Source organism: Schistocerca cancellata, chromosome 4 (genome assembly GCF_023864275.1).
Source record: "Schistocerca cancellata isolate TAMUIC-IGC-003103 chromosome 4, iqSchCanc2.1, whole genome shotgun sequence".
NCBI lineage: Eukaryota > Metazoa > Arthropoda > Insecta > Orthoptera > Acrididae > Schistocerca > Schistocerca cancellata.
The window spans coordinates 306865827-306886464 of record NC_064629.1 but is presented as its reverse complement, the minus strand read 5'-3'; the positions used below and the strand labels follow the sequence as shown (position 1 = coordinate 306886464).

At 42.5% G+C, this 20638-nt stretch overlaps 1 pseudogene; it reads left to right on the top strand.

Annotated features, from left to right (window-relative positions):
• The first annotated feature begins 1179 nt into the window (after nucleotides 1–1179).
• LOC126185879 (5S ribosomal RNA) lies at nucleotides 1180–1297 on the top strand (annotated as a pseudogene).
• The last annotated feature ends 19341 nt before the right edge of the window (nucleotides 1298–20638 follow it).

Here is a 20638-nt window from a genome sequence, read left to right as displayed (position 1 = left end):
ATTGTACCTGCGTATTACAGCAGGAAATTTGAAAATATCTTTCGAAACGTCAGAGAAAAAGCAAATGACTACTTTGAGATGGTACAAGCGTATTCTTAGCAAGAAGTCGTTCTTAACGCCTTTGACACTGTCAGGAGCAAAGTATTGAGAAACACACTGGGCCGGTAAGCCCAGGTTGAGAAATAAATACAGTGTTTATATGGACACAGCTGCTAAGTTTTTGGCGACTAAGCCCTAGAGAAATAGCCTAAGACAATATAAGAAACACTTTGTGGGAATCGAAACCTTCAACATCCCTAGCATTTCTTCTTCAATTTTATGCTTCTCGAGGAAAGTGCTCCTTGCAACACTAGGAACAGCCTTCCAGCACTGACATGCATAATCTGACTCCTAAAGCAGGAGACTGCTACGACTTGGTGAGCACATCTTGTCGAGAGTACAGTGGAATCTTGTCACCATACAGTGCCCCTCAACATTGCAACTGTTTGGCTATCACACCAATTTTACTAAACAGAGAATCTTTGAGCTTTCGTTTGTGAAAGCTTATGTAAGGAATATCCCAGTTTTGGGAAGAGCGTGACAAGACGGTGAAACAATAAGTAGGGCACGGTGGCGCTGAACGATGTGGCCGAGTGTTTGTATCGACGCAAGGCGTTGCGTGAGCGGCCGCGGTAGCAGCGCACGCAGGCTCTAGCGATGACGTATCAGGTTTGCCAGCTGGCTTTTCTGATTAAGGTGCGCCGCGGTGTTCTGGTCACGGCAGCCGCATACGACGATGATTCACAAGAAGGTCGATAGCACGTTGCTTCTACTAGCCTTATTGAATACTGAGCACAATTTCTGAGCAGTGATTAGCGTGGGAGACAACATGTCTCTAGTGGAAGGTCTCGTGGCTTCCTGCTAGCTGCAAACGTCCCCTTTTGTTCTAATTCCTTCCGGGTGGTTCTCAGTTACACACGCATAATAAAGCTATGTTGGGAGGTTCAAAGCCGGCCATACTTCGCCCTGCGCTGTCTCGGAAGTGAGGAGCCAGCGGTCCTTCGCCGTTTGTGAATACCATGTTTAGTTTTATGGCCTGACTAATTTTCAACTTTAATGAGACATGCAAACATCGCTTCTAAGCAATATATTTCGTACGAATCTCCGCCGTAAAATATGTAGTAGTTATTCGTTAATAAAGGCAACGGCCTTACCGCAGTGGATACACCGGTTCCCGTCAGGTCACCGAAGTTAAGCGCTGTCGGGCGTGGCCGGCACTTGGATGAGTGACCATCCGGGCCGCTATGAGCTGTTGCCATTTTTAGGGGTGCACTCAGCCTCGTGATGCCAACTGAGGAGCTGCTCGACCGAATAGTAGCGGCTCCGGTCAAAGAAAACCATCATAACGACCGGGAAAGCGGTGTGCTGACCACACGCCCCTCCTATCCGCATCCTCACCTAAGGATGACACGGCGGTCGGATGGTCCCGATGTGTGGCCTGAAGACGGAGTGCTGGTATTCGTTAATAAGGATATCCTCAACCTACAAATAAGTTACATTCTTTCACAAGTACAAAGACAACGCTTTGCTTATTTGAACAGTTACAGCTCAGTATAAGGCTATCTAAGGTACAAGTCAACGAGTACAATAATGAATATATTTTCTGTATAAACTATTTTTCGGGACACTTTCGGTGCTGACACAGTAAGTAATTTTTTCTACACAAAATGTAAAAATGTCGTTGCTTTGACGTACGCAACTAATGATACACAATTAGAGTTAGTCACGTCAAACAAATACCTGAAACCACCAGCCTTTGAGGATTTGAAATGGAATGGCCAGTTATACTTAGAGGTAGAATAAAAAGTAGGTTTCAGTCCGCGGAAAGGATGCTGAGAAATGTGTGTTTGAATTCCTCAGTGACCAAACTGCTGAGGTCATCCGTCCCAAGACTTACATATTAATTAAACTAACTTACGCTATGGACAACACACACGCCCGTGCCCGAGGGAGGACTCGAACCTCCGGGGGGAGGGGCCGCGCAATCTGTGACATGGCGCCTCAAACCACGCGGCCACTCCGCGCGGCGATGCTGAGAAAGTACAGCTTGTTTGCAAAAGACAGTACTCCTTAAACGATGTGTTGGAAACTGTGAACTGCTAGACAGTTGCAGAAAGACACCTGTATCTCGAGGTAAATTTCAACAGTCGAGATGTACGAATATTTTTCAGTGCGCTACATATCGCTCCCGCAGTGTGTGTGAAGATAGAAATATACTAAAATATATTACATAAGCGCACTCCTTTTCTCACACGGTCCATGAGTCGGCCAAGAAACAACCTTAATATACGGCACAATAAAAAGTTCCCTCTTCCAGGTACTCTATAATAGTTTGTAATCCTTAGAGCTATAGATGCACCTGCAGATACAGAATTCAGTTCTAAGCATTGTTCGAAGACTAGCTATTTCGCTCTATACACGAAAATTATCGTTTTGATAAAGTTTTTGGCTAAATAAATATTGTTGGCTGTGAGCTACATGACACCAAAACGTGAAAACTGCCTCACTCCGTGCACAAGTTTGTTAACGATCACTCTTTTCTTTGCAAGTCACTTAAGTACACCACGGTTTGTGAAAATAGCAACACGTAGGAAGAATGATCTGCACTGCGAAGAGACTTTACCACGTTTTTCACCTGATTCTCATTTTATGTCAAGACCATATAATAGTTTTACTACAGGTGAGGAACGTTCGATGAACGTGTATGTAGATACGAGCACACCCAACTATGTATTTTATTATCCGTTTTAATACATTTATAAGCATCTGTTGTCTGTGTTGGCACTGACAAACAGTATTTGAAATCTCTAACATGTGTCATATGGGCCACTGTGTCAAGAAGATTGCTCACGTCGAAAGACTTTTTTCCCAAATTTCTCAACGGCGGTCTTACACCATACCAAACAGTCGACCTCCGTATCCGGGATCGCTAGCGCGCGCTTGTATGCTGGCGCCCAACTCGGAAGTAGCTGCTGTGAATCCTAACCGTGAAACAAATTTTCACCATCAGTATTTGACCGGCAATGGGAGGAGACGTGTTAGCATAAAGATCGTGATTTCTTTACGCTAGTATGCTGGATTAAGTTCCAAACATCTCGGCTGTGTCTGACGAAGTGGGAGCAAGTCACACTGTTGATGGTGAACCGTCCGTTAGATGGGGACGTTACGCACGGTGGTTCCTTTAGTGCTATTCGAGAGGAGGAGTCTACGTATCGGCGTCGGATTTTGGCTCTGAGCACTATGGGACTCAACATCTTAGGTCATAAGTCTCCTAGAACTTAGAACTACTTAAACCTAACTAACCTAAGGACATCACACACACCCATGCCCGAGGCAGGATTCGAACCTGCGACCGTAGCAGTCCCGCGGTTCCGGACTGCAGCGCCAGAACCGCTAGACCACCGCGGCCGGCACGTCGGATTTTACTCTCCTCTTTCTCTCATCATCGTACAACCCAAACATTACAGTTACCTACATTCAACAAAACACTTAAGGCATAACTCCCCATCGCAGCTCTTAGGAAGAACACACTTTCCGATTAGTGTGCTTAACAACCTTTCGGGATCTCCCAGGCAAGAATAACGTACAACTTCTTCCTTTCCCTTATTTTTCCGAACAAGTGATGGATGGAGGATGTTACATAGGCCACGAGCGAGAGTATTCATTACAAAAAAATTTATCGTCTGATGTGCTTTTAGGAACGTGATTCGACAACTTATCTTCTCAATGTACCTAAAATATTTGTCAGACGGAGGGAGCAATCTTCTCAGTTTATTTATTGGCTATGGCTACAGAAAAATATGACTGGTAAATAATTGTAGGGTATATTAAAAAAGCGCAACTTTTTTTTAGTTGAAAACCAGTTCCCTCGACCTTGAATAAACGCAAGATAAAAACCACAATCAAGATAAAACGTTCCCACGGCGTTCAATTACAAACTTAGCGAAAAGCCCCTGACCTCTGTCACATTTACTTAATATGTACAGGGAAAGATACCAAGCGATATAAAGTGGAAACAGTATTCTGCGTAGGCTGTAAAGAGACGAACATTCATTGAAATTATTTTAGGAAAATGTAGCAACTTTACAAAGTAGATGCATATAATCTGCTCTTGAATATTTCTGGGGTCTGCAGTGATCATTATATCGGGCTGTAGGAAGAGATTGGACCACTTATCAACGTGCGTGCTGCTACGGCTCTAATTGTCACACCCATTTCCACACCAAAGTGCGACGTACATGCTCGGTGAACAGAAATGGGAATCGTTGCAAGCAAGGAGGTGTTCTTCTCGCGAAACGCCGTCGGAAAAAATTAGAAAACAAGTATTTCACATATAACCACGAAGTGTTTCGAGACAGATTTGCTGGTTGATTTCCATTTAACGCGATTAGTGCACCGAGAACATTGTGTATGAATATTTCAGACGATGTAAAAAGTACTTTCTCTCCACCCCGTACGCTAATGGAACAGGAAAGGTTGGTGATAAACATTGCTACCAAGCATTCAGTACCCTACATTGTACACCTGGTAGTGGAGTGTTTACGCAGATGTAGCCAGATGAATCTGTTTGCATCTACAGACAAACTCAGCAAACCACTGTTTAGTACATGACAAAGGATATTTAGCATCGTCCCACAGGTTAGACTTTCATTCCGTGCCAGTCCCATATAGAGGACGGGATCAGTGACTGCTTAAATGTCGCTGTGTGTGCTGTAATTACTCTGATTTTATCTTCATGGTCCATACGGGAGTGATACGAAGGGGCTGAAGAATAGCTCTAGATTCTTCACGTAATATTGGTTCTTAAACTTTGTTATTAGGCTTTCGGGGAATAATTAGTGTCTATCCTCAAAATTCGACCAATCAAGGTTTTTCGGATGAATCGAACCTACCGATACCGGATGTCGACTTCGTCCCGTGGTGTAATGATGATGTGGCCCGTGACGTCCTAAGGGCGCAGACAGGAAACTAACAGACCACCGCCAATATTTTCTTGCGTCCATATTGATTTTTTAGAATGTAGGTCGTGGCGAAAGGTTCTTCCGTGGCGTGGACCGAGACACTTTGGTTGTGATTTGGTGAAGCAGCAACGAAGGCTTCAGTTAATCCAGTTTTTCAACATTCCCGTGGTTTGACTTTGGTTTGAATTTCCTGTACCCACAATTCACCCATAATCCAGCCACTACATAAATAATCTGACGGATACAGTGAGCAGCAATTTGCGAATGTTTGTTTTTATTTACGGGGAAGTGTCGCTGAGCGCGTGTAGGAGGACGCGGGGTGACGTGGATAGAATTTCTGCTTAGCGTGAAGAATGGCAGCTTACTCTAAATGTGGAAAAAAGTAAGTTAATGTAAATTAGTAGGAAAACTAATTCTATAATCTTCGAATGCAGTATTAGTGGTGTACTGTAATAGAGAGAGAGAGTGGTTATTTGGAGAATTCTAGGAAAATGTAACTCATCTATGAAGAACACTTATGCGACACATTCTAGAGTATTAATTGAATGTTTGGGATCCCCACCATGTCGGATTAAAAGAAGACATCGAAGTAATTCAGAGGCGTGTTGCTAGATTTGTTACCTGCGAGTTCGATCAAGACGTGAGTATTACATAAATGCTTCGTGAACACAAATGGGAATCCTTGGAGGGAACAATACTGAGGAAGTTAAGAGAATCGGCCTTTGAGACAGACTGAGATCGATGTTACTGGCACGAACGTACATCTCTCGTAAGAACCACAAAAACTGCATACGAGATATCAGAGCTCGTCCGGAAGCATAAAGACAGTCGTTTTTTCCTCGCTTCATCTGAGGGTAGGACAGAAAGGGGAAAGACTTGCAGTTGCCTAGAGGGCATCATCCGCCATGCACTGCATGGTGGCTTACTGAGTATGAATGCCTCTATGTATATACAAGAGGTGGACAAAAATATAGAAAAGCCAAAAGCACAACACTTTACCAGTGTAGGTAAACTGTTGGCATTTAACTAAGCTACCAGTCGTGTCGAAATGAATAAATACAGGACCTGTATGGTTTCCAGGGGAATGTTACACAATTCTTACTGCAACATTGTGGCAAATTCAGGTAACGATAATGTAGGTGGATAGCGATCACGCACCATTCTCTCCAAAGCAGAACACAAAGATATTACTGAGATCTGGTGACTGTGGTGTCGGGGGAGATGCGAAAATATATCCTCGCGCTCACAAAACCAGGTCTAGACGATGTGAGCTATGAAAATAGGGGTCCTGTCGCTTTGGAGCACTTCATCAGCCTAAGGGAACAAACATTGTACCATGATATGGACCTGATTAATCAAAATCGTTACATAATCCTTGATAGTAACGTGACCTAGAAGTGTAACCATGGGGCCAATGGAATACCACGACATGGCTGCCCAAATCATCACCGCTGCCCCCCCTTCCCCCCCCCCCCCCCCTCTTCCCATCATGTTTCACTCTTGAACGTAAACTCGGCCGTAATGGGAAACGCACTGAAACATGGCTCATCCGGCAAAATGACTTTCTTCTGTTGCTCCGTAGCCCAGGATTTATGAATTTCGCGCCACATTTTCCTATTGTCACTGATGTGTGGTTCCGGAATTCCAGCTCACCATGTAATTCTCTGCTTGTGGTTATCCCTTCGTGTTGTTTTATTGCTGACAGTGTTCGCAAGTGCGACATTCAGTTCTTCAGTGACCTTTGCAGCTGTCGTCCTCATACACTATTTGATCAAAAGTATCCGGACACCTGGCTGAAAATGACTTACAAGTTCGTGGCGCCCTCCATCGGTAATGTTGGAACTGAGTATGGTGTTGGCTCATCTTTAGCCTTGATGACAGCTTCCACTCTCACAGGCAGGTGCTGGAAGGTTTCTTGGGGAATGGCAGCCCGTTCTTCACGGCGTGCTGCATAGGGGAGAGGTATCGATGTCGGTCGGTGAGGCCTGGCACGAATTCGGTGTTCCTAAACATCCCAGAGGTGATCTATACGATTCAGGTCAGGACTCTGTGCAAGCCAGTCCATCACAGGGATGTTATTGTCGTGTAACCACTCCGCTACAGGCCGTGCATTATGAACAGGTGCTCGTTCGTGTTGAAAGGTGCAATCGCCATCGCCGAATTGCTCTCCAACAGTGGGAAGCAAGAAGGTGCTTAAAACATTAATGTAGGCCTGTGCTGTGATAGTGCCACACAAAACAACAAGGGGTGCAAGCCCCCTCCATAAAAAACACGACCACACCATAACACCACCGCCTCCGAATATTACTGTTGGCATTACACACGCTGGCAGATGATGTTCACCGGACATTCGCCATACCCACAACCTGCCGTCGGATCGCCACATTGTGTACCGTGATTCGTCACTCCACACAACGTTTTTCCACTGTTCAATTGTCCAATGTTTACGCTCCTTACACCAAGCGAGGCGTCGTTTGGCATTTACCAGCGTGATGTGTGGCTTATGAGCAGCCGCTCTACCATGAAATTCAAGTTTTCTCACCTTCCGCTTAACTGTCATAGTGCTTGCAGTGGATGCTGATGAAATTTGAAATTCCTGTCAGATGGTCTGGATAGATGTCTGCCTATTACACGTTACGACCCTCTTCAACTGTCGGCGGTCTCTGTCAGTCAATAGACGAGGTCGGCCTGCACGCTTTTGTGCTGTATGTGTCCCTTCACGTTTGCACTTCACTATCATATCGGAAACAGTGGGCCTAGGAATGTTTAGGAGTGTGGAACTCTCGCGTACAGACGTATGACACAAGTGACACTCCAATCACCTGATCACGTTCGAAGTCCGTGAGTTCCGCGGAGTGCCCTATTCTGCTCTCTCACGATGTCTAATGACTACTGAGGTCGCTGATATGAAGTACCTGGCAGTAGGTGGCAGCACAATGCTCCTAATATGAAAAACGTATGTTTTTGGAGGTGTCGGGATACTTTTGCTCAATAGTGTACTTTTCGTCACAATCTTCTTCAATGATCATCTGTCATGGTTCAAAAATGGCTCTGAACACTATGGGACTTAACAGCTATGGTCATCAGTCCCCTAGAACTTAGAACTACTTAAACCTAACTAACCTAAGGACATCACACACATCCATGCCCGAGGCAGGATTCGAACCTGCGACCGTAGCAGTCGCGCGGCTCCGGACTGAGCGCCTAGAACCGCTAGACCACCGCGGCCGGCTCATCTGTCATGATCTTTCGTCATCGTTGGAACTTGTTTTGATGTTTTTCGGCTTTCCCTGTATGCGGCATAGATCTTCGATACAATGCCTCTCGAAACACGCAACACTTCGACTACCTCGCTTAAGGAAGCACCACTGTATGAGCACCAACAATTTGCCGACGTTCGAACATAATGCACTCGCAACTACACAGATCACTGTTCTGACCAAGAATGACAATTGTAATGCATTTAGGGCATTACCCAAGTGCCACTCGTGGTCAAATACAACAGCGCCACCTGCAGACTTGGCTGCCATCTGCATTTACGGTCAAGTATGCATTTCCCACGGTGTTTACATATTTTTGTCCAAACTCTGTACGTGCGCATACATCGCGATTTTCGACCTCGTGCGCTTTCAGCGACGGTGAGGTGCGCAGTAGCAGCGGCCGTCAGCAGGCCGTGTGCGCAATGCCCCACGCCTTATCTCGAGATGTTGAGCCTATTCTAGCGGCGCGCCGGCGGGTCTACGACCGGCGCAGCTTTCGGAGGAGTTCGCCGGGTGTCGTGCTGCGCAACGGGCAGCGCCTGCCGCCAACGGTCAGTGCGCTGACAGACGCGGCGCCGCCACCACTCCTTACGTCTTCGATCCCACAGGGGATTCTGTATGCGCCTCTATGTCTTATGTAAGTCGGATATCGACAAGAGAAATACCGATGACGTCGCTTCTCTAAACATTACAGCTCCGCTTTGCTTCGCTTTCAGCTATGCCTGTGATACATGCACTTAAGTAATTCCGTACAACTGAACTCATTTGCTTCTTCCTTCAGGATCAAAGATTTTATCTTGTCGCACTCGCTTCACCTTGCAATCTGGCGTCTATATTCACAGACATCGTACGGCACGCTAAACTTACAGTACACTGCAAGAGAAACTGTTTGTTCGTATTCCGTGATTTGCACGCGGGGTTAATGTCACGAGGAAGAATGTGACCACTTACAAGCTATACTCGTATAAGAAACTATCAGCTAAGTTTAATGTCCCATCATTGTTTTTTAAGTCTATACGCTGCATTAAAAGTGAGTTTTCGGTTGAACCATGAGCTTACCGTGACTCAAAATCAGTTACGCTTCACCGTAGTAATATCCTGTGTAGGCGGTGCTGGACAGATTTGTTGAAGTTTAAACACTGCATGGTACAATTTTCAGCTGTTCCATTTTTTGTTTATCAAAGACTATAGATTTCGGTTATCTGGCCATCTTCGGGTTCCAAAAAAATATTCAGAAATGCACAATTTCAGTGCCCAAAGGAATTCGAATTGTTCCATTCTTAACACAGTTGCCTATGTGTAACAGTCATCTCTTGTAAGCGTCAAATAAGCTTGTGAAAACTCTGTTCTTTTTTTTTCAAGTGGAAAATTGTAAAAGAATGTAATTGTACATTGCATAGTTGAATAATACCTTCCTGGTACCCGAAGATGGTCAGGTATATGACCGAAACCGGTCGTCTTTCATAAAAATAACATAATACAGCTGCGTTTATACAGTTCAGTTTTAACTACAGTTAGTAGTGTTGTCGAAGTCACGAGCGCACAAACCTCTTTTCACTGCGCTAATTAAGCGACAAAACATAAAGGAGATGCGCAAGCTTTTGGCGTCTATATTTCTGTCGCATTCAACCAAAAGTTAATCTCTATGGCGTCCCGTTCTCACTGTAATGTATAGGATGTTGAAAAAGTGTTCATAGGGAAAATGTTATAATTTCTTTTCCCATGACTATTATGAAACAGATCTGAGTGAAGCGTAACGAATATGTAAATAATGAAGCTAAACTGTTAACTCAATTTCTACGTTAATTGTCGCGTATAAGACAATGCTTGCTCAGATATATCACAAGGCTGACCATTGTTAACCACATGTTACGCGCAACAGGAATTGGATGCAGAGCTTCTTTTTTATCTCAAATTCAAGTCTTGTGTTTTGTTCACGTTTTCGAGAGTAGTGTCTTGAGTGATTTTTATGTTATACGGCTGTTTAGTGTGAACGTGAGACGTATTTTCATATGGCAACAGTGTATAATTACGGTAAACTGGAATTTACTCGAATTAATGAAATCGAGTAAGCATAACTGAAAGGAATATACAAAGCTCGCTGGTATAACTAACGTTATAAATACAGTTTCTGCAGTAGTCGTACAAATGTTGGGCAATACTTTTACTCACGATGTTCCTTTTTATTTGTTTATTTCTACATTTGTTTCATGGGGCAAGATCAGGGCTTTCTCGCTCTCTCGTACGTCTATCTAGACATCCTTAGCGAATCAACATTGTAGTTTGTATAGTATTAGGTTGCTGCATAAGTTCGTAGTGTTTTTGTTTGGCACGTTGGTATTCCGGTTGCTGTGGATTTATTTATCGATTGTCTTTTTTTTTTGTTTGTCGTTCATTGTTGCCATTTGAGCTTACGTATTGTCATTTTCTCATTTGGAGATAGTGAGTGGAGCTATGGACTCTAGAAAATGGAGTGACAAGTGGAGAAATCGGAGCAGTTCCGACGTGTTCCTCTGTTTTAAGTTCAGTAGAGGGGTGACTGCAACGGAGGCAGCCAAAAATATTTGCGGATGGGGATAATTCCATTGGACAGAGAACAGAAACAAAATTGTTTTCTCCGTTTAAGGAGGATCGTGTTGACATTTGTGACTCTCCACGTTCAGGAAGATCTTCAGGGTTTGACGAAGATCGTTTAAACGCATTAATCGACAATGATCCACGTCAGTGAACTCGAGAACTCGCGAATGTGATGAGCTATGATCATTGCACCATCGTGCGACGTTTGCACGCAATGAGGAATGTTCAGAAATGGAGTGTGTGGGTACCGCAAGCTCTAAGCCAAAATCACAAAAATCAATGTGTGGCCATTGTGCGTCTCTGCTTGCTCGGCATCAGTTGGCTCGTGAACAACACCGACAATTCCTATCCCGCATCGTTACTAGTTAGCTTCGTTATGCTAACATAAGGAAAGGAAAGGAATGGTTGAGCCCAAACAAAACAGCAACTCCCCGTAAAAGACGTGCGCGCCTTCACAAAAGAGAACGCTATGCATCTGGTGAAACAATGACGGTGTGGTGTACTGCGAATTGCTTCCCCGAGGTATAACAATCACTGCTGGCATTTGTTACCAGCAATTGAGACGTCTTCCAGACGCGAGCCAAAAACAATGCCCAGGAATACTGCGTGAAGTGATGCCACCACATGGGAACGCCTGCACGCTTTCTGCTGGACTGGCAGAAAACACTACACAGGAATTAGGGTGGGAAGTCATTTGTTACTCATCTTATTCACCTGATCTTGCGCACTCAGATTTTCACCTTTTACACTCTCCATCAAACAGCCTTCAAGGACTTCCTTTCCGGATGAAAATATTCTCCGAACATAGCTCGACGAGTTCTTCACCCCATACCCACGTGATTGCTACAGTCGCGGAATCGAAAAGTTACCTCCGCGTGAGCAGACTGTTGTGAATAGTGAAGGAGGATATGTGATTGATGACTAATGTCTTTGTTATGTGTATCTGTTGTGTTTATTTAACTTATGGAAAAACACTACGAACTTATGCAGCAACCTAATACAAGAGCAATATATAATGGCAATAATGCGTCTTCCATCATTGCTTCTGTCAACGAATGAAACAGCGACAAGGCCGCTGTTACCAGGCACTATTTATTTATTTCCATGACACGTTTAGAAAGTTTAAACCTCCACCATAAGGTGGATTAATATGGTATATAAGTGTTGTGTAACGATTTCGGGGTAACCTGCGAGATTGTCTAGAATGGAAAATGACTAAACACCATTTTAGTGCATGGCTCATAGTTTTGTAGAGATCTTTGACTGAAAGGATGTAAGTGTGAAAGTGTCAACGACGAGGTAGCGCACTCGTTACACGTTTTAAATCCGCGTTCAGCAATCCTGATTTAGACTTTCCGTGGTTTCCTTAAATCAATTAAGGCAAATGCCGGTATGGTTGCTTTGAATGAGTATAGCCGATTTCCTTCCCTATCTTTCCTTAATCCGAGCTTGTTCTCCGTCTGTAACGACCTCGTTATTGACGGGAGTTTAAACACTAATCTTTCTTCTACCTTTTCCTGTCGTGTTACGTCACATACACCATCACACTGAAAGGAGCAAAGATGTCGCATACACTCTGACAAGTGCAAAAAAACACATAGAAAAGCAAAACACTGTTCTGGGCCAAGCCTCGAAGCATTGTGGAGATCTTTGATTGCACAGATGAACCGAAACATCTCTATTGGTCACAGATACTTTTCTGTCAAGTTAACATAACTTAATACTTAAGAGTTATGTTGCCAATTGTTGCAAATTTTATATGTAAACAACAATTTAATTTTTATTACTATGTAACATTGTTAGTGTGGGGGGAATTGAGAAATGGAGGGTGAAATGACTGAGAAGAGTAGTGCACAGTTTTTGTTATGACAGAGTTTGCATCTAATACGTGCAGTATCTAAGTAACTGTTGAGGTAAGACATGACTTATGATTTAAATAACATGAACAACTGTGCTCTCCTTCTCTCACTCCTTTAACTCTCTTATCTCTCAATCCCGCCCTTTTCCATATGCACAGTCACACACGAACACATACCAACTTTTATTTTTACTTTCACATTTATATTTTCGTCCATTCTTTCAGCCAAACACATCCACAAAACTACGTGCTATTTACTTAAACAGTGTTTTGTCTTTTTCTCTACCAGAAATGCCACAATTATCTCAAAGTCGTGACACAACACTGACATGTCATATATCAATCCACATAAATTCACCTGATAATGTAGATTTAAAACTCCGAAACGCGTCGTGGAAATAAATAAATAGCGACTGGTAACGGTAGACTAGTTGTATCATTCGATGTCAACAACAGACACGGTAAAGCCTAACCAAAAATGTTTACGTTTAAAATAGCTTTTCATTTGATGTTTTCTGGTACTTGACATGAGAGTACTTCCTGACAAAATGCTTCGTTTTTAAAAACTTGCCAGTACATGCGGAAGCTCAGATTCTACATATCCAGTTGCGTGAGGTTCTAGAGTAGGCACTTCGCTGGCCATACAGCTTCGACATGATAATTGCTTTACTTCGACGAAGAAGGAAATTCCAGAGACGCTAGCGACTTCGCGTTACCATTAGCTTCTCTTATTGAGACCACCAGCAGGAAAGTTTGAAATTAGTGAACGTAGAATATTTGCATTTAAACCAGACAATAGCCACCCACATGAAGTATTTCATAACTTACAACGAAAATGCAGACAACTGCAATCAGTCCTCCCAGACAGAATTCCAGCGAATCACCAGTAGATAAGAAAAGCTAAACGATGATTCGTTTCCTTCTTCTACGTGAGTTACATTGTATGCGAATTAGATGGAAAATATTTTGCAAACTGGCTGTTCCTATCAACGAAACTAAATGCGCAACACTTAAAGAATATACCTCTCTAGTGTTTTGCACATTACCGAGTAACGCATACCCTGTACAGTCACCAGTCATTGAATGAATTGTTATTAAATTTCCGTGCAAGGTGGAAGTTTCTCATATATTTAAATATGTGTTCGTAAGTTTAAGTTGGTATTTTAGAAATGTGTAAAACTTCCTTTGATATCGAAATATGTAAATCTCAGTGCAGGGCAACAGAGCTATGTGAAAATTTAATTTTGAACGGAAATATGTGGCGTTCACGCTACACGATACGAAATCCAGACTAGCTGGTATATCAAACATGTCGTCTACGAAAAAGCAACCCATTTTCAGTTAAACTTACGTACTCCGCCAGACTGAAAAACAAAATGACTCAATTTAAGATGTTGGTCCTGAATATTCCTAATATTTATCTTCAGTCTTGCAAACAATCACTTTTCCAGAATTGCTATTGTAATTACACAGCAAATGAACGTAGAAATGAACACATCTGACTTTCTGATAAAACTGCTTGGAAATTCACGGGGCAGCACTTTACTGAACTCTTTTACTGGTATTAAACCTCTGAACTGATGCTGATATTATGTTCACAAATACACTCTGACAGGCACAGTGGACATGAACTTTGATGGTAATTAAATTTATTGGCCTACCCGTGCGCACGGAACGCTCGTCGGGTTTGTGACACCTGCACGGGGCTACATTTGTACTGAGAGGGAATGTGTTGACGTCTGCATGGAGCCGAGGACTCTGTAGGTAGTGGACAGGGTGTTCCAGAAGTACGATACACCTGCCTGTCCGCCGCTACCTGCGACGTATTCTGGAGAAGGCCAAAGCGCATTTCTTGCACGAAGTTCCCTGTCCCCGCACCAGTTCGTACTGTGCGTGGCTTTCTCCCAGAGTTCAGTACTGTAGCTGACCTCTGACTGGCAATTAATGTTCCGTGTTTTAGTGCTGAGATAACGGGGGGAAGACTTTACTGATTTACGTCGGGTGTGCTATACACACAAACATGAAGTGACTTACTGAGGCTGCGTTAACTTTAAAAACAATAACTCAAAGGAAAAGTACCGACAAAAAATAACACAGTTTTAGGGGACGGTAGCCATGTTGTATTCCAGATAAAGCAGAAAATAAAGTACGAAAACATTTTGTCAGCGCAAAGAGGCGGCGAAAAGAAACAGACGCTACAGTTTTATCAGTTTTCGTTGAAGAAGTAGGGCAGCTCTTCAATCGAGACAACGACTTAGTAACATCATTACCATCACACGGATGCGCGAAACAATCGTTACATCGCATTAGATGAAAATATATGGGAACTACACAAAATCCCACCTATTCTGCAGGAGTATCCTTCCAAGAAAATAATTTACTGATGGTAGCAATTTTTTACTCGCAAATGATAGCAGGGGCCAAATGAAAGAATACTGGTGTTTGCAGCAAAAACTGTGATTCATTCTTTGCGGATGGAACGTTCAGGAGTTCGAGCAAGAAGTTTGGACAGTAGTTTGTACTCCAATGCATGGACGTTGAGTTTACTAGTATGCTCTTCAAACCACTGTAGCGCGAGACAGACAGTTATTCTGCTGGAATATGCCATCGCCGTCGGGGAATACATCAAGTATGAAGGCATACAGGTGATACACAATACTGATCACATAGTTTACATCTGTCATGGCGTCTTTGATAACTACCGGACGGTGGTGGTCATCATCTGTCGTTGCTCAGTTTTCGTTCATCGCTGCCTACAACCGTTTTATTCCAAGTTCTGTTTCTCGCTTTATTGTGTCATATTGCGACATTTATTATTAATTAATTTTCGAAATTGCCTAATAGACTTCGTCGTACGCCCCTCTCCCCTCAGGTGGGTACAACATTTCTGCACTTTTATATTAGTACTGCGTCAACTAAATGGGCGACAGTTCACATACTGTTTGTGTAAGTGGACAGAGTAGCTACGTTTCTCGATTGGAAACAGTTCAAACAAATCAGTAAATCGTAATTAAGTACTGTTCACAATATTACAGTGGAAACTGTTGCAAGAGCTCGTCCCTAAAATGTATACAATAGAAGATACAGGAATGTAGTACTTGAATTTGCGTTCTGCATCGAAAAGTGTACTGCACGGTAAAAAATCATACGTAACAGGATTTTGTAGTTGTTTCTGGCTGCCTCTTATTCGGAAATTCTTTTTCGTCCTGGAGGGCACATTTATGGTCCCTCGAGTATAGAAGCATACATCCTACATGAATGTCACAATCAATAGTTCAAATGCGAAAAGAATATTCTAGTTGTATCGACTTCAGCGTAGACTCGAAATTAAGCGTTGAATTTGACATAAGACCTCCGCACAAAAATGAATTAGGGTCTTATTTCAGACTTCTCCGTCCAGCAGCTAATGTCTTTTGAATCGACTGAGTAAAAGGATTGACTATCACGCATGAAATCTCACTGCAACGAAGGCCAAAGCATCTCAGTAGAACTTCAGCAAACTGTGGGTCTTCCGCAACATTTAATGGAATTGTAACTGAATCTCTTTAGCTTACGGCAAATAATGGAGAAGTGTTACGAGTAGCACAGAGAATTGTATCTATGCTTTATAGATCTAGAAAAGGCATATGACCGGGTTCCTAGGAGGAAGTTAGCAATTAAAGGTCTTTACATAGACAGTCAGGCAGCAGTTAGAGTTGACGGTAAATTCAGAGTAGTTTCAAGGGTAAGACGAGGCTGCAACCTATCTCCACTGTTGTTTATATTATTTATGGATCATATATTGAAAACAATAGACTGGCTGGGTGAGATTAAGATATTTGAACACAAAATAAGCAGTCTCGCATATGCAGATGACTTAGTTGTGATGGCAGATTCGATTGAAAGTTTGCAAAGTAATATTTCAGAGCTAGATCAGAAATGTAAGGAATATGGCATGAAGATTAGTATCTCCAAAACAAAAGTAATGTCAGTGGGAAAGAGATATAAACGGACTGAGTGCCAAATAGGTGGAACAAAGTTAGAACAGGTGGACGGTTTCAAGTACTTAGGATGCATATTCTCACAAGATGGCAACATAGTGAAAGAACTGGAAGCGAGGTGCAGCAAAGCTAATGCAGTGATCTACTCTCTCCTGCAAGAAGGAAGTCAGTACCAAGACTAAGTTATCTGTTCACCGTTCAATCTTTCGACCAACTTTGTTGTATCGGAGCGAAAGCTGGGTGGATTTAGATTACCTTATCAATAAGGTTGAGGTTACGGATATGAAAGTAGCTAGGATGATTGCAGGTACTAGTAGATGGGAACAATGGCTGGAGGGTGTCCACAATGAGGAAATCAAAGAAAAACTGGGAATGAACTCTATAGATGTAGCAGTCAGGGCGAACAGGCTTAGATGGTGGGGTCATGTTACACATATGGGAGAAGCAAGGTTACCCAAGAGACTCATGGGTTCAAAAGTTGAGGGTAGGAGGAGTCGGGGTAGACCAAGGAGAAGGTACCTGGAATCGGTTAAGAATGATTTTGAAGTAATAGGCTTAACAGCAGAAGAGGCACCAATGTTAGCACTGAATAGGGGATCATGGAGGAATTTTATAAGGGGGACTATGCTCCAGACTGAACGCTGAAAGGCATAATCAGGCTTAAATGATGATGATGATGATGATGATGATGATCTCTCACAGATGATAGCTATCAATGGTGATGCGCAGACGAAACTGAGCTCTTATTTATCTCAGTGCCAAGTCCATGTTTAAGTTACATGTTTATTTGACACGAAATCGCTTCTACTCACTCCGAGATTTCTCTGAAATTGGAACCTTCCACGACATTGTGTGACATTACGAGAGGCCTGGGACATACGAAGTGCAGTCTTATTTACAAAATCCTAACTCATTTGGCGAATTACGCTCCGCAGTACACTGAAAAATGTAATCACATTCACGTTTTATTATGTACAAGAAAATTGATTCAAAGTACTAAATTATTTGGTCAGGAAAGTCTGGTGGTAAATTCTAGCCACAAAACTTTGAACAAGAAACATATACACCTAACTAAATACTCTCCAAATAGTGCTGAGGGCATGGCAAATCAAACTTAACTTTGCTGTCGCAGCGCAATTCTTTCCTTGCAGTACCCTTATTTCGTGTACGGCTCATTCATTGAGTTCGATTGGCAAGTGACAATTTGTGTCCCATGGTTTGCAGGTAGACAGCTCAAATCCTGATGGTAGAGGAAGTTTTCATCCCCATATTTTTGCTGATACAAAAGGACGGACGCCAGTGTCCTGAGTTGAATTTCAAACTTTGCTTAATTTCTTTTCGTACGAGAGACCGTAATTCATTGTGAGCTGATAAATGAATATTCCGAAAGAATGTTCTCAGGTGAGGAAGTTCTGTTCAGACAGTATATAGGTTCTGTGCTGTATGTGATAATAATAACAGCATCCTACGCATACGGAAAGATTATCCTGGACAGCAATCTCAGAATCTTATACAGCCGCTTGTAAATACAAAATAGTCGTGTAACCGTGTATAGAGATGATGACAGAGATGTCGGTTCTGATTATGGGAGCTAGTGATCGTCGCTACTCCCACTTGCCGTAGTTGGTCAAGGGCGATTTCTGCAAATGCAGACTGGACCAGACACCGTCCCTTAATTCTGTACACATGTTCAATGTGGAACAATGTTAGTAACGTTTTTGGCCATTAGGATGTAACGTCCTGTCGACTACAAAGTCATTTGACATGGCCTACAACATCAGGGAAGATGGGGCAGGGTTTGCCACATCTTTTCAATGGAATGATACCGATGTTTGCATTAAACGACTTAGGTGAACTAGGGGAAGCCTATCTTTGGAACGCAATAAAGCAGCGATTCTGTGTGGTATGGATTCTAAAGTCCTTAGTAGGTTTCCAGACGATATCTGCGCACAGATCACACAATGCCTATGGTTTGTGGGCGCAGAGCACACGTCCGATAGACGACATTCCAAGATGCACGAAGTAGTTAGTTACTATGGAGATATCAAACGCTGATATCGGCCGGGTTCCCGGGTTCGATTCCCGGCGGGGTCATGGATTTTCTCTGCCTCGTGATGACTGGGTGTTGTGTGATGTCCTTAGGTTAGTTAGGTTTAAGTAGTTCTAAGTTCTAGGGGACTGATGACCATAGATGTTAAGTCCCATAGTGTTCAGAGCCGGGCTGATATCGGGCCGTTTCCATTGAAGCGGCCACAACATCAACAAATGAACCATAATAGAGAAATCTCCATGGAGTTATACCTTACAAAAGAAAGGTTTTATACCAATTTTGGCAGTGCCCCATACTAGCCGCCGTTTTCCTAATGCCGGGGTGGCTCTTTTGACAAGGTCACGGCCGATTTCTTTGACAATCGTTGTCCAGTCTGAGCTTGAGCATCGACTATAAAGACCTCGTCATCAGTGATACAGTAACCCCATTTGCTAAGGAAATCACCCATCATGTTGGTGATTTCTCTGTAGGCAGATGAACACTTTTGTTGACAGACCGAGGTGATGTATTGAGCTAGAGAAGATTTTGAGCCCCGCTGTTACACCGATACGCGCGTTGTCCTCTCGTATCTTGTATTATGTGAACAACGATAGCAGACAAATGTTTATCATGCAGTTTACGACAAATATTTCTTTTGCAGTTGAATGTTTATTTTGTTTTTAACCAAACCTGTTGCGTATTTGTACTACAGTGGTCTGTAATCAAAAGTGGGGGCACTCTTCCTCGTGTGTGCGTTTTTTTCCCTTTTTAAGAAATTAAAAAGTAACAAATAAAGTTAAATCACACACATATGCGGAGAGAGAGAGAGAGAGAGAGAGAGAGAGAGAGAGAGCGCTCCCACCCCTCACCCTCCTTCCACCCTCTAACAGTCTAACTCCTCTACCGTCACTAAACTGTTAAAAACAAAAGTTCGAAAATTTATTATTGATCACTAGTGCTCTAAACTACGCATTAACTGCGTTTTCGTTGCAGATAAAAAATATGTTCAGCTATTGGTATTGCATTTGGAAAACCTAAATTTACTATTTGTCATTTCCTTTAACAATTATTTCCAGAATTAGTTACAAATAAAGCAATAATGACAATTTCTAGTGTAATTATGATTTCAGATTAAACTGAAAATATGAAAAGCGGTAATATTTTCTTAAAATCAAATCACATGTCAGTTCCATGTTTCATTAATATTTACAAAAAATGTAATACTGAGTTATATATTCAGATTTGCAATAAACACAAAGTTACGATTTTGATTCGGTTGGGTCGCGTTGCAAACTAATCTATATCGGATTCTCTAATGATGAAAAAGAGATGTGCACTGACCAGATGTTTTACAACCCCATCCAACATCCTTCATTCATGTCTACAGCAAGTGAGCAATGTCATGAGCAGTATGTAGCAGGAAAAGTAATATGTAGTGAAATATATCAGTGTGGCATACTATCAGTTGGAAACCTGTATTCTGTGCATCCAGCGCCTACAGAAGAACCAGTGAACCCATAAAAAGAATATAAAAAGAATAGGGAAATGAAAGTAAGTAATAAATCGCAACCCTGTAATGGTAAATAGATAAGTTAAATGTGCTGCTAAAAAACACTACCCATCTCCTAACAAAATATGTGTGCTTAAATAATTCTCCTTATGTTACAGACCACTGATGATGTGTAGTATGTTTGGGGAAAACACGAAAGAAACATTTAGTTGCAAAAGTTGTATTTGATCTCATCTACATGACAAACATAACTGAAGTAAACGACCGAGGAAGAATGGCTGCAAGTATTAACAGAGTTATCATGCTAGAACACGGTAACGTATCTAAACGCATACCTATACATGGGTCAGTGACGTGATACTGAAAGCTTGTCCGAGCCATTAAGTATTTTCAATTGCGTGCATCGGATCTACATGTTATACGG